Genomic DNA, 14,352 nt, shown 5'->3' with positions numbered 1-14,352 from the left:
GGCAATCCCATGGTATGAAAGGCTTGTAGGCAATGATCCATTACATTTTTAGAGGCCTCTCCTGTATGCAGAGAAGCAAAAGGAAATCCCGAACAAGTGTCAATACAAACATGTATATATTTTAATTTTCTAGATTCCACATAATGGGCTACATCCATTTGCCAAATATGATTAGGCATAAGACCTCGTGGATTAACTCCTAAATGTGGCACTGGAGATAATGTAATACATTTAGGACATTGTTTTACAATATCTGGCTCTTTGCCAAAATAAGTTAGTGCCTGCTTCTTTCCAAGGATAACCATCTGAGCTACTGCTTCATAACGTGGCAAGATATTACGTTTAGGAGAAATCCTCGAATGTATCTACATTAGAAGAGACTTTTGCCATTACAATCCCGTAGGCATATGAATCATATTAAAAATTAACGGGTGTAAAAGCAAAGAATAATCTATATAAGTGACAAATTCCTCTTCAATAGTTTTTTCCACTTGTTGTAAGGCCAGCAATCCTTCTGAGGTTAAAGATCTGGGGGAAGTTGGATCAGAACTCCCTTTAAGACTATCAAACAAAGGTTTTAACGTCCTTGTAGTACACTTTAAATAGGGGCAAAACCAATTAATATCACCTAACAATTTTTGAAAATCATTCAAAGTCCTTAAGTTGTCTCTGCGAATAACTATCTTCTAGGGAAAAACAGCTTGATTAGTAAGTCTAAAACCCAACTAATTATAAGGATCCTGAGTTTGTATCTTTTCAGGAGCTATCTGTAATCCTTATCAGTTAAAGCTTTATGTAAACCTCTATAACACAAAAGCAAATCCTGGGGTTCTTTTCCAGGCAACCTAGGACAGTTTCTTAACTGTCCAAAAACAGTCTTCTTAAAGGAACAGTATTTTTTTCTTATAAGTTGTATAAGCAATTGCAAGCTTGATAATTAATAGCATCTGAGGGTTGAACAATTTTAAGCAATTGTAAGCTCTGAGATATAATATTGACTATTAATATACAACTTAAAGTTTGATTGTTAAAACATTTTAAAACACCATCTACAGCACACAATTTAATTATCTGTGCTGAAACAGGAGGAAACTCAAAAGAATAAGTGTGTGATCCAATTCACATATATTTTTCTCCCATAGAAGGGCTGTTTTTAAACACAGTAAATGGGATGCATGCATACATGAATTTATAGAAGGTACAGAAGCATGCATAAAAACAATTTTTAACTTATCTTTAGGATAATGATTATCAATTTTACTTAATATGATGGTATGCAATAGATCAAATATTAATATTCTGCAATAACCAAATTAATGGCTGTTTGGAACAAGGAACAGACAGGTTCTTAAGACACAATTTTTGTTATAGTTTTTCTAAGATATATGAATTTATCTTACAATTCTTTATTAGCACCACAGTGGCCTAATAGGATGCTAAAACTTTACTTTGAGGTGAAGAAGGATGATTTTACAACAATGTTTTCTCTTGCCAAAGATTTGTTGTGGGCACCTAAATAAAATGAGCAGGTAATATTTAATTACCATTGATTATAATTGATAACAATTGATCACAGAAGTTTCCTTTGCTTTCTGTGAAACCTTTTTGTTTCTCACCAGTAATTTCGAATCTCACTAGATAGCACCTAACAAAGGTTTAAGTCTCTTTAAGGCCTCAAGGTGAGGTCTTAGCCACTTAACATCTCCTGGAAGTTTTTGAAAATAAAATTTTGAAGCAAATCAATTTTTCCTTCTTAGATTTTCTGTACCACGATTTTCTAATATAGCTAAAGACCCTAAGTATTAAAAGATATTGCCTCTGAATCTTATCTGGAGTTACAGCTACTCCCCAGAACTTAAAAGCTCATTGCATGAGAGCAAGGATTTAAAGCATTAGTTAATAAAATACTTTTCACTTAGGAAACAATATACATATACATATAAGTAAACTCTGTACACTATAACTTTATATAAAGTAGGCAAGTCAAATTGCAATGTCTTGATAAATTCCACAGCCTGATTGACCTTTTATAAACTTTGAATTTAAACTTTATTTAGAACAACATCTGGCTAGGTCTGCAACAAGGCTCTTTTAGCTAAAAGGAAGGGAGGGAGAGGTGAGGTCCCAGGAATTTCCCTAGTCACGGTTTGTGAAACAAAAGAAGTGCCACACAAGCCTCACTGCGGCTGCTCCCCTTTGAGCTCAGCGTCAACCCAAATGCAAACATTTCTCAATCTGAGCACTCTGCCAGAGTCCTGGCCCAAAGATTATCCCTATTTTGAAGTATCTTTAAAGGCCTGTTTTCCTGGGTTCAATCATGTTGTTTAGAATGACTCCAACCCTGAGTTCCCAATTTTAAGCTAACTTTCTGTTACAGGCAAAAGGCTGCCTGCCCCTTTAAGAGCTTCCTTTGCAATCAGCTCCAAGCAGGGCTTTTCCAGCTGTACTTGACTCCCAGCCACAGTGCAGTGTAACTTATCAGTTTCTGCGGTGCAAATTGAGACTGCCTTTTAAACAAGTTAAACTAAATCAAAGGATGGACAGCCAGCAGATAAAGTTTTAACCATTTTTTTCAACATGAAACACAGAACAACAATCATTCAAACAACAAAACAAAAACAAACATAAATAGACAGACATATGGACAAATGGTACACCAAGGACAGACAATAGACAGAGAGGAAATAGAACTTAATGTCTCAAAGGAACCCAGATATCCTAACCAGAACTAAGAATATCTCCATAGGAGCCAGAGAGGACATCTCCCAATTTCCTTCTGTCCCTAGGAGAGCTCTGAAATACCTTATTTTCATTTTCCCTCTTTTTTGCTAAAAGGTCCCAAACAGGGGATAACTGCTTTTCTAAAACTTATTCTCTCTCTCTTTCATGTTCAAACTCTAATTCTTTATCTCCTTCTTCTGGGAATTCTGCCAGAGAAGGGAGAGGAGGCACAGCGGTAGTGAAAGATCCTGACAGAATGTAAAAGGTCACAGAAGCCCTGAAATTGGCAAGATAGATGTCACTGTTAGCAGAACTAGCTTCACTGATTTAGAAAAATAGAGGTGCACAATGCTCTGGCCACTCCTTGAACCCATGTGTCTGCCAATGTTTTGACCGTTCCTTGACCCATATGTGTGCCCACTGATGAAGCCCATTGCCAGGTGTTTGTGATAATGGTTGCTGAGAAAGAATCAGAAAATCTCCCCAGCAACCACAGCAGAGCCAATCCTGAGTTGCTACACCTGCACCAGACTCTTTCCTTGGACCCCTCCCATACCCATTTCTTGAGAATAGACATTGTTTAGATCTGGAAATCCCCTACTCCCATCCTTCTCCTTTCCCCACTGAGGGCCTATACAAACTGGGACCTCTTTCCCCTCGAGGTCGACTCCTCTACCCCTGCGTGGGATATGAGTCGTCCCCAGAGCACTGGCTTTCCCCGAATAAAGCCTCATGTGGTTTGCATCAAGCTTGGTCTATCATGAGTTCTTGGGTGTCCGCTATTGTCCTAAGGCCTGAGCAAGGGGCTCCTCTCAGAGTCTTTCAGTAGCTTCTGATACTTACTCCCCAATAAGAAAAGATGGTTGCAGGGACCACATCGGGATCCTCATTAGCTAGTTTATCATTTAAATCTCTGCCTACCTTTTGCCATTTTTTAAAGTGTATCTCTGCTCCATCTATAATGAACCATGGACATGCCTGGTCTATGAAAATAAAAAAGTTTATCAAATCTTTCTTTTTAACCCTAACTCCTCTTTCCCTGAGAGACATCTTTAAGCCTTTAATGAAGGCTGCCTCTTAAGCTTAGTTCCCATTTCTCAATGGAGATAAATCACTTACCAAGGGCTACTCTCTCCCATGAGCTGTGGGAGTGGTCCTTCACTACTTATTTTTTCTTGGGGTCGCGACGAACTTCTCTGGGGGAGTCAAACTCTGTAATCTCCACCTAAGGTAAATGATCTGAACCTCAGCTCCATGTTGAGGCGCCACTTGTGCCGTCCAGCAGGACCCAGTTATTCATGGGTGTGAGGGGGACCGCAAACCTGAAGAGAAATGAGCGAGAAAGAGAAACAAGACCAAGGAGGATTCCTGTCAAGGTCTCAGTTTATTAGGCTGAAATGCCAGGTTTTAAGGACAAAACAATGGGAATAGGGAGGGGTTGAGGGGGAATTAACTAAGAACAAAGAAGTGGGCATCTGGGGAAATGAAAGCCAAATTCAAACTGCAGGTGAGAGGCACTCTGAGTCTTATCTCCAGAATGTAGATCCCTCCTTAACAGCCTTGGGTGTCAGGCTGGGCTCAGCACATAACTCATGTCCTTAGAAGTCTTGGGAGTCAGGAAGAGATAAGAAAGAGGGGACTATAATTCTGCTTTTTACTGCCTCAGGTGCCAGGAAGGGAATAAGGAGGAGGGGGTGACCAGCTCCTTAACACAAGGCCATTTGGCTTATTAGGGTAGGAAGCTGTGAAAGGCCTACGTTCTCACGGTATGATCTCCAACACCTGGGCTGCTTACATCCATGGGCCAGACGAGGCTGCAATTTAGGTGTGATGTGGACAGAGCTGGAGCTGCTCCCACAGTCCTGAGTCAAATCATAGCGCCCCATCCAGGTTAAATTAGTGTCTGAAATTACAGCCTTGGTGGCTGTGTTTGTCTGCCCTGTCTGCTGTACTGCAGCCCCACAGACTGGGAGGCTTCCTCAGCAGGAAGGCATTCTCTCAGGCTTCTGAAGTAGACGATCATGGGGTCCTCAGGCTTGGTTGCCTCTAATGTAAGACTCTGGAGGCTCGTGAGTGGCCACACCCCATTCCTGAGGACTTCCAACCACCAGGATCCACTGCTAGTGGTCATATAGCCTTACCTGAGCCCATGAAGAGAGAGGTGGCTTATCACAGAACTGCTAGTGGCCATATAACCTTACTGAGCCACTGCTCTTACATGAAGAGAGAGGTGGCCTAGTTATGCCCTACAGAGTATAAAGATCAAGCCCAGCATTTGAAAATTCATCAATCCCTGTCCTTGAAATCCCACCAATCTCTTGGCTTTTCCCAAAGCTCAGGATTTGAAATCCCACCAAAACCCCTGGAAAGCTCTCCTTCCCCAAGTAATCTTACATGCACCCTGTCTTCTGCTCAGTTCTTTGCGGCTTGTCCCCCAAACAGAGGCCGCTGCTCTCCTGGGGTTTTCCCTCCCAGTAAGTCTCTTCTGTGAGCTTTGTTGTTCATATTCCTTTGCTCCTGGCTGCCAGGATAGCTTTTCCCTTAGAGCTCTAACACTTAGATCAGGGAAGCCTTCCCCATCAAAGCTGCTACACCTTCAGCAGGGAAAGTTTCTCCTTGGGTTCCCACTGGGGAAGCCTTTTCCCCTCTGAGCTGTAACAAAAGGGACAAGAGCAGCTGAGCGATACTGAGTTATAGAAAACACTGTGGAATTAAAGCAACTTATATATTATAAGGATATATGCTAACATGAGAATGGAGGCCTGCTCTTGCGCGCGCCCTGACTCGCCAGCAAGAATGACGCTGCTACAGGATCCTTCCACACACGTTTATTGGGAGAGCTTGATTGCAGAGGCAAAGTGACCCCAAGCCCAGAACTGGTGCTGCTTATATAGGCCTAGTAGAGGCGTGTCTCACACCCGGATTGGGTATGCATGGGTTATGCTTACCACCTCATTTACATGCCTACATCTGATTGGTTAACTTCTCTCTCATCTGATTAGTTAACTTGTCTCTCATCTGATTGGTTAACTTGTCTCTCATCTGATTGGTTAATTCTCAAAACCTCATCTTGGCAAAAAAAAAAAACTTTACTGCCTATGTATGCATGGTGGCCAGCGGTAGCCAGCACCACCCTGCAACGGCACATGTGGCTTCCCACAGCCTGCAGTAGTTTTGCGTTAGGGATGTGGTTCAGTTTATGTTTCTACATGGAATGAAAAAATATGGTTATCATTAAAACTAATAAAGATTATATTTGACCAGAGAAGAAGTCCTGCTAGTTGAGAAATGAATGTCTCTCCATAGCCAGTGAATCTTTTTTTGGTTACCTGGTCCTCATGACTGACTATTACATGCCATACTTCTATATTACATGAATGGATATTTATCTTAGTTTGGTTATATAGTCCAAATGGACTTATAAAGTTGGTAGATGTCTTACACCTGCTCAAACATAGAGCAGAAATTCATCTTTAGCTGGTTTGTGCACACTGCACATTCCATACATATGTTAATGCAGAAACGTACCTACATTATTATTACCTTTTAAAGTCTGTGTGTTTTTAGAACAAAAAGACTAACCAAGTAGCCCAGGTGATCCAGCCTCGTAGACTGCCTCAGTTACTATTTCCTCAAAAATCTGCATCCAGGGCAACTTCAGAACAGCTAGCTTAGATGGTCCAACCGCGGAGACTGTTTCAGCCAGCACTTAAGCCCTGCACTTTCCTATCCCCCCACAGAGACTGGACAGCAAAAGATACAGCTAGCTTTCTGTCTATATCCCATTTTCTTAGGTTCCCAAACTATGCCTTCATGCCAAGACAGCAGGAAGCAAACATGAGAATATGGCACTCCCATTCCCAAGAGGTGGAGTGGGCAGTTTTTGGTCATTCAGTATGTTATGGATGCTTGTTGTCATTTAGATGGATCGCTGACCAGCTGTTATTGGTCATGGTCAGGGAAGAAGCAAAGTAAAAGAGGTTAAGATCTTTCTCTCTCTCTCCCCCCTCTGTCCTTCTTTCTCTTCTATCTAATATTAGGGGGAAGGTGGGTCGAGAGGAGGTGATAAAAGTAAATATGGGGGGGGTCAGATATAGGATGGTAGGATAAAAGGTGTATTATTGTATCTCCTGTTAGACAAAGAAAGCAACATGTCACAAATATTTTACATTGGTAGATTATTGTATATTGATAGAAACTTAAAGTTATTTTGTTCAGCTCTTGGTTAAGGTATTATACATATGCAATTCATTTAAAAATGTAATGTAAAGTTCTATTATTATGATCACTACTAGCAAAAAACACTAGGATAATTAGAAATGCAAGGAGCAGCCGGGCATGGTGGCGCATGCCTTTAATCCCAGCACTCGGGAGGCAGAGGCAGGTGGATTTCTGAGTTTGAGGCCAGCCTGGTCTACAAAATGAGTTCCAGGACAGCCAGAGCTATACAGAGAAACCCTGTCTCGAAAAAACAAAAACAAACAAACAAACAAACAAACAAAAAAAGAAATGCAAGGAGTAGTTAGTCATCTGTAAATTATCTTACTTCTAGTCTTGTTAGGTACCAGTTTAGTTAGTGATACAAATAAGCTTTATTTAGTCTCTTGTATATATTTTTAAAGCTAATCAAGTAGTAAATAGTGAGAAACAAGCAATATTTGTGTATTAAGATATACAGTGGATGGTCTTCAAACACTTCAGATATCTACAGAATATGGCATCTAAGATGGTTTAATAATAAAAGGCTTTTCTGATAGAGAGATACATCAGCTTCCTAGCAGCACCCCCAATCTATTTCAAAGATGATGGGCACCAAAAAGCCTCCAAATCAAGGTTACTTGAAGCATGGCAACACTGGGTACTGGGCAAAAAACTGCCTCACCTTGACCGCTGACAGCAGGCCATCCAAACTGTGGAGAAGCAGCATACTTGAAAGTTGACTGTCCAACATTGCAGAGATAAGGTAAGCCAGTCCGTCAAAGTTGCTGTTTCACAGATAAGTCTGGCAGATATTCTGAGCATGTAGGCCAAAGATGGATGCCCGAGTGATACAGAGGAACCTTGGGGGATGTCCAGGCAGCCAGCAGTCTGTCATGTCTACGGCTTTGGGAGCTGCTGGCTCTGCACTTCCTGTTTACTTGGGTAACGTTTATCCTTCTCAGGTCTCTGATGGGGTTGAAGACTACAGTTTTCCTTACTAAAGACAAAAGACATAAGATCTAAGGGAAAGTTTTAGGGTCTAAACTGATGCTTTTAGGTTGATAAATGCAAGTTAGGATAAGAAAGTGATTTAGGTACAGAACTTTGGACTCACCAGGACAGGATAGACAGTCAAGTACTTTCTCCAAGGTTGCCAAATATATATGGACTGGAAATTGTAATATATTTCTTACTTGATAGTTCTCATAATAGTTCTTATTGCATATGGTTTAGTGAAGTTAAGAAAAAAAAGTTATTAATTTGAATAAAAGGGAGAAATATAGTGAGTTTGGTTTCTTTAAAAATCCAGATACATTGTGTGAATATAATTTTGTTTCAATACCAGGTGTGGAAGTAACTACCAAGTTATCTCTCTAGCCCACAATTATATTTATTGATTTATTTCTTTACTTTCTTATTTCATTTAGATAGTTTGTTTTGTTTGAAACAGGGACTCAGCATGTAGACTAGGCTAGCCTGGAACTCACTGTGTATCTGAGTGACCTGGAGCTCACAGCAATCTTGTTGCATCAGCCTTCAGAGTGAAGGAATGACAGGCATGGGACACCAAACCCAACTTCAATTAAACATTAAAAGACAGCCATGACTTTTAATTCACATGAAGAAAGCCCACAGTGTAGAGGAAACATCCCCCATTCATGGGGCACAGGTTTACCCACTGTGACCAGGTTGCTGTAGGTCTCCAACATTATGTCCCTGTATAAGACCTTCTGAGTAGCATCCAGGCAGGCCCACTCCTCCTGAGAGAAGTCAACAGCCACATCCCTAAATGTCACTGACCCCTGAAAGAGCAAACACAAGGAAAGTGAAACTGGGGAAGCTTTCAAGATGGAAACCAGAAGGGAAAGGACTCAGCGTGGGAAGGGAGCCATAAGGAAATGCTCAAGGCACCTGACTGCACAAGCCCCCCATAAACGACGACTGTGCCCACCTACATAGCCACTCCACCCACATCCCTCAGGTTATACCCACAGAAGGGAAATGTCACCTGGGGTCAGGGTAAAACACAAGAAATGCCGTGCATCATTCAAGCTTATTATGGTATCAGATGATATCCTAAAGGCTTTAAAAGTTATGAGAACAATTTTGGTAAATTATAAGAGTCTAAAAAGAATGTGAAATCCCTTTTACTAGCATATAAAGTTTAACTTTTTCCCCTTCACAAAACCAAAAACTTTCCAAGTGACAATGTGTCTAAGGTCTTCCCTAACTCTGGAGACTACAATCCCCTCCCTATCACACCCTGGATGACCTTTCTGTCTGATCACTGACACATGAGACCATCTCCTCAAAGCTCTGAAGCCCCCAAGGCCCCTGTTTCCCTGTGGGACTGACACCTCCACTGCAGGGACAGTCCTCCCTGAGCACAGACCAAGCAGAGAGCACATGTGGAGGAACGCATTCAAAGACAACCCCAAGACAGGTGGTGGTGGTGCGCGCCTTTAATCCCAGCACTTGGGAGGCAGAGGCAGGCAGATTTCTGAGTTCGAGGCCAGCCTGGTCTACAAAGTGAGTTCCAGGACAGCCAGGGCAATACAGGGAAACCCTGTCTCAAAAAACCAAAGAAAGAAAGAAAGAAAGAAAGAAAGAAAGAAAGAAAGAAAGAAAGAAAGAAAGAAAGAGAGAAAGAAAGAGAGAAAGAAGAGAGGAAGGGAGGGAGGGAGAGAGAAAGAAAGAAAAAGAAAAGAAGGGAGTGAGAGAGAGAGAGAGAGAGAGAGAGAGAGAGAGAGAGAGAGAAAGGGAAGGGAAGGGAAGGGGAAGGGGAACGGGAACGGGAACGGGAAGGGAAGGGAAGGGAAGGGGAAAGGAAAGGAGACAACCACAGTGCCAGCCTGGAAGAGGCACAGACAGGAAGTGCTCAGACCTGCCAGCCCTCACTGGAAAGGGGCAGACTGGGCTGGGGGAATCCGGATCCTTGGGAAGCTTCAAGAGGGAAAGAGGGCAGGAGTCACCTAACCTGAAGTCACCCTATGTCAACGAGAAAAACAACTTACACAGACCATGTCCTGACAATTAGAGCTGGCCATTCTTCTTCAGTCTTCCTCCCCTGTGGGACAAAAAGAAAGCCATTCACTGCATTGTGACTTGATGTTCCCAGGCTGACTTCTGTCACTGTGATGTCATCGACTACACTTATTTCTCAAGCCTCCCCACTCACTCTCTCCCCTCCCACCGCTCACAGCCTCCCACACACAAATTGAAAGCACACAGGAGTCTACACAAAGCCGATCCCCCCCTAACCCAGACAACCCACGGCCAAGGGGGCAGTGTGGGAGTGCAGGGCACAAACATGTCTGCCTTGAACTCCTCCAGAAGAGGCCAGCAGAAGGGATCCATCTTCCACCCTGAGATCCAGCTCGCCCTGCACCTGGGCCGCTCCTCCTACTGTGCGCAGAGCTCAGATCTTCACACTGGAACCCCACCTATCAAGGCTCACAGGGGCTCACAGCATCCAGGTGGCCCCTCCTGTGTAAACTCAGGGCTGAAGCACAGCGAGGCTGGAGGGGCTGCAGCTGTGATGCTCAGGCAGCGTCCAGCATTCTGTGCCCACTGTTAGTGAATGGGACTGTGCACCATGCACATGGAAGGCTCCTGAGAACCTTCCCTCATCTATGATAACACTTATGTTGTCTCAATTAAGTCATGATCCTTTATGAAGATAATTAGCTGTAAAATATTCTGTCACAGGAGGTGAATTTGATATGTTTCCACCTTTCCATATTATGGAATATTTTGAACAAAATAATACTAAATTCATTCCAGGTGTCCTAGGTCTTTTGATCCTAGAACTGGGCTTCTCAACCTCCGCACGGCTGACACAACTGTTCTGTCTTGGGCTGTGTGAGGACCATCTTGTGCTCTGTGCTACACTCAGCAGCACTGACCCTCCACTCACAAGCTCTGGGCCGCACACACAACCCTCAGACCTCCCTAAGATGCTGCACCAGGGAGCAGCCATCACCAAATGGGGACCCAGTGCTCCAGTCAACAGGTCTAAGCCTTTATTCAATCCTCTCTGGGACTGTCCATCTGTTTTTGAGACAGTCTCCTGTATACCAGGCCAGCCTTGAACACCTCTTGCTCCTTCCTCCTTCTCCTCTCAAGTACACATCTGATCATCTTATGAAATTTTACATTTTCATATCCCCACAAAATTTATAACCAAATTTTCTTTCTTTCATTATCCTTCCTTCCCCTTGCGTCTGCATGCATCAGGCTAACCAGCCTGCCAAGGATTCTCCACCCTACCCTCACCCCCAAAACCATCCCCACCCTCCACCCCCGCTTTGTCATAGGAGGGCTAGCACTGCAGACATGTACTGCTGCATCTGGCACTGCACTGTTCCATGCTTGCAGGTACTGCACCCACTGAACCATCGAAGACCACATTTTTTATATTTCAGCGAAAGGTTAGTGTGTGACCTCATGACATTTATAACTGTCTACCTTTCATGAATTTTGTGGTTCCGAGGAACATAGATAAAGTACAGAAGTCCTGCTGAATGTGGTACCATAGATCTATGTGATTCCAACACCTGGGCAGAGGCAGAGACAGAGGTTTGTTCAAAGTTCAGGAGAGCCTGCTTTATGTGAGTTCCCGGCTGGCTTCTGCAATCAGTGGTGCTGGTCAAACTCAATTTTAACATTTAGTAGAATGACATTAGACCTTCAGTCATACCACTCCTAAAAAATCAACAATATAAGATTTGAATGGGCTGGTGAGATGGCTCAGTGGGTAAGAGCACCTGACTGCTCTTCCGAAGGTCCAGAGTTCAAATCCCAGCAACCACATGGTGGCTCACAACCATCCGTAACGAGATCTGACTCCCTCTTCTGGTGTGTCTGAAGACAGCTACAGTGTACTTACATATAATAAATAAATAAATCTTTAAAAAAAAAAAAAAAAAAAAAAAAAAAGATTTGAAAGTGATACTACTAGAAAAAAATATAGAGGAAATCTTCAATGATACTGGTGGACATTTGGGGTATTATCTAAAAACACAAGCATTGACAGCAAGTCAGACTTAGATCAACTTTTGCACAGCAAAGGAAACAGTCAGCGGAGGAGAGATAATCTAGAGAGTGGGGGAGAATATCTGAAAACTGTACATCCAACAAGGTGTTAACTTCTAAACTGCACTGAGACTTTTAAGGAATGCAGACAAGTTAGTGACAAGGAAACTTCCTATTAAAAAAATAGGCATAGAGGCAGGTGGATTTCTGTGTTCAGGGCCAGCCTGGTCTACAGAATGAGTTCCAGGACAGCCAGGGCTACACAGAGAAACCCTGTCTCGAAAAAACCAAAGGGGGGGGGAGAATTAAGTGGAGTATCTACTGTACAATTACTTCATATATCATTAAATAAATAAAAATGATTTTAAAAAATAGGCAAACCCACAAAAACCTATTTTCCCAAATGGAGCATCAATATGACCTATTATTAGGTATATGAAAAATAAGCACAGGGAGATACACGTTAAATAAGCACCGGGAGATACACATTAAATAAGCACAGGGAGATACACATTAAAACCCTAAGACCTTCCTTTGGAATAATGGCCAACGCGGCGAGCCTGAGCATCCTCAGTGAGCACTTTCCATCACTCCCCACAACACTCACTATGGATAGAGCTCTGGGAAACTTAGTAGCTGCCCCCGAATGCGAACCTCCCTCGGAGGCAATCCCGGCCTCAAATGCTCCTCCCAAACTCAAGTCGACACTTCAAGAAAAGCTTCCCTTCAAACTCCACACCTGACCTCCCTTTCCTGAAGCTTGGTCCTCTGCTTCAGCCCCTATGGTCAGGAGAGAAAGGAGCAGAAAGCGACAAGCAGAGACAGATCACGCTGAGAGCTCACGGTGTGTATACAAAGACAGACAGACAAACATCGACATTCATCCACCCTACACCACCGTCCACACCCACAGGCGGCCTGTTGGTGTGGGGACGGAAACAAACTAGAATTTTCTTCCTCCGACTAGAGAACTCCGTAGAGGTAGAGACGCCAGGACACTATAATTCAATTACTTCGTATATCATTAAATAAATAAAAATGATTTTAAAAAAATAGGCAAACCCACAAAAACCTATTTTCCCAAATGGAACATCAATATGACCTATTATTAGGTATATGAAAAATAAGCACAGGGAGATACACATTAAATAAGCACAGGGAGATACACATTAAATAAGCACAGGGAGATACACATTACCAACAGGTCTAAGCCTTGGTGCAATCCACTCTGGGACTGTCCATCTATTTTTGAGATCGTCTCCTGTATACCAGGCTGGCCTTGAACACCTCTTGCTCCTTCCTCCTTCTCCTCTCAAGTACACATCTGATCATCTTATGAAATTTTACATTTTCATATCCCCACAAAATTTACAAACAAATTTCTTTCTTTCATTATCCTTCCTTCCCCTTGCGTCTGCATGCATCAGGCTAGCCAGCCTGCCAAGGATTCTCCACCCTACCCTCACCCCCAAAACTAGAGGTATGTTACCTCTGGAGGGGTGGGCCTTAGGAAACACAGTCTTCCAGGGAGAACTCCAGGCAGTTTAGTGCTCTGATCCCAGCGTGAAACTTGGGCCGGTCCATCTGGGAGCTGCACCCAGTGGCTTGTGGGCGTTCCCACTGGGGGCTGGGGGGAGGGGGGGCGGGGTCGCGGACTTAAGGAGAGGCTCCTGCCCGTGATCAAAATCTACTTCCGGTTCTGCCCTTAACTGATTTTTCCGTACTAAGGAGCATGCCGACGAACATAAATTTCATTTTTTAATTTTTTAATACTATATTTTTATTGGTTATGATATTTATATTTCAAATGTTATCCCCCTTTCCGGTTTCCCCTCCGCAAACCCCTCCATTCTATACCCCCTGCTCCCTGCTTCTTTGAGGGTGCTCTCCTGCACACTCCCTCCTCCCCGCCCAAGCATTCCCTAAACTGAGGCATTCAGCCTTCACAGGACCAAGGGCCTCTCCTCCCATCGATGCCAAATAAAGCCATACTCTGCTAAATTTGCGGCTGGAGCCATGGGTCCCTCTATGTGTACTCTTTGGTTGGTGGTTTAGTCCCTGGGAGCTCTGGGGGGTCTGGTTGGCTGATATTGTTGTTCTTCCTATGGGGTTACAAACCCCTTCAGCTCCTTCAGTCCTTCCCCTAACACCTCCATTGGGGTCCTGGTGCTCACTCCTGCAAGCATCCACATCTGTATTGGTAAGGCTCTCCCAGAGCCTCTCAGGAGATAACTATATCAGGCTCCTGTCAGCAAGCACTCCTTGGCATCAGCAATAGTGTCTGGGTTTAGTGGCTGCATATGGGATGGATCCCCAGGTGGAGCAGTCTCTGGATGGCTTTCTTCAGTCTCTGCTCCACTCTTTGTCTCTTATTTCCTTTAGACAGGAGCAATTCTG

General features: G+C 43.3%; 1 long non-coding RNA gene across 1 annotated transcript; it reads right to left on the bottom strand.

The window, feature by feature from the left end:
* Nucleotides 1–8,255: 8,255 nt before the first annotated feature.
* On the bottom strand, nt 8,256–13,555 carry Gm10046 (predicted gene 10046). The gene is made up of 3 exons (NR_033484.1): nt 13,445–13,555; nt 9,936–9,988; nt 8,256–8,723 (listed from the first exon to the last, which is right to left on the bottom strand). It is a non-coding gene; the product is annotated as a predicted gene 10046 (long non-coding RNA).
* Nucleotides 13,556–14,352: the final 797 nt, after the last annotated feature.

This window comes from Mus musculus, chromosome 7 (assembly GCF_000001635.26).
Source record: "Mus musculus strain C57BL/6J chromosome 7, GRCm38.p6 C57BL/6J".
NCBI classification, from domain to species: domain Eukaryota; kingdom Metazoa; phylum Chordata; class Mammalia; order Rodentia; family Muridae; genus Mus; species Mus musculus.
Note: the sequence above shows the minus strand (reverse complement) of the source record. Positions and strands in the feature narration are given on the sequence as shown.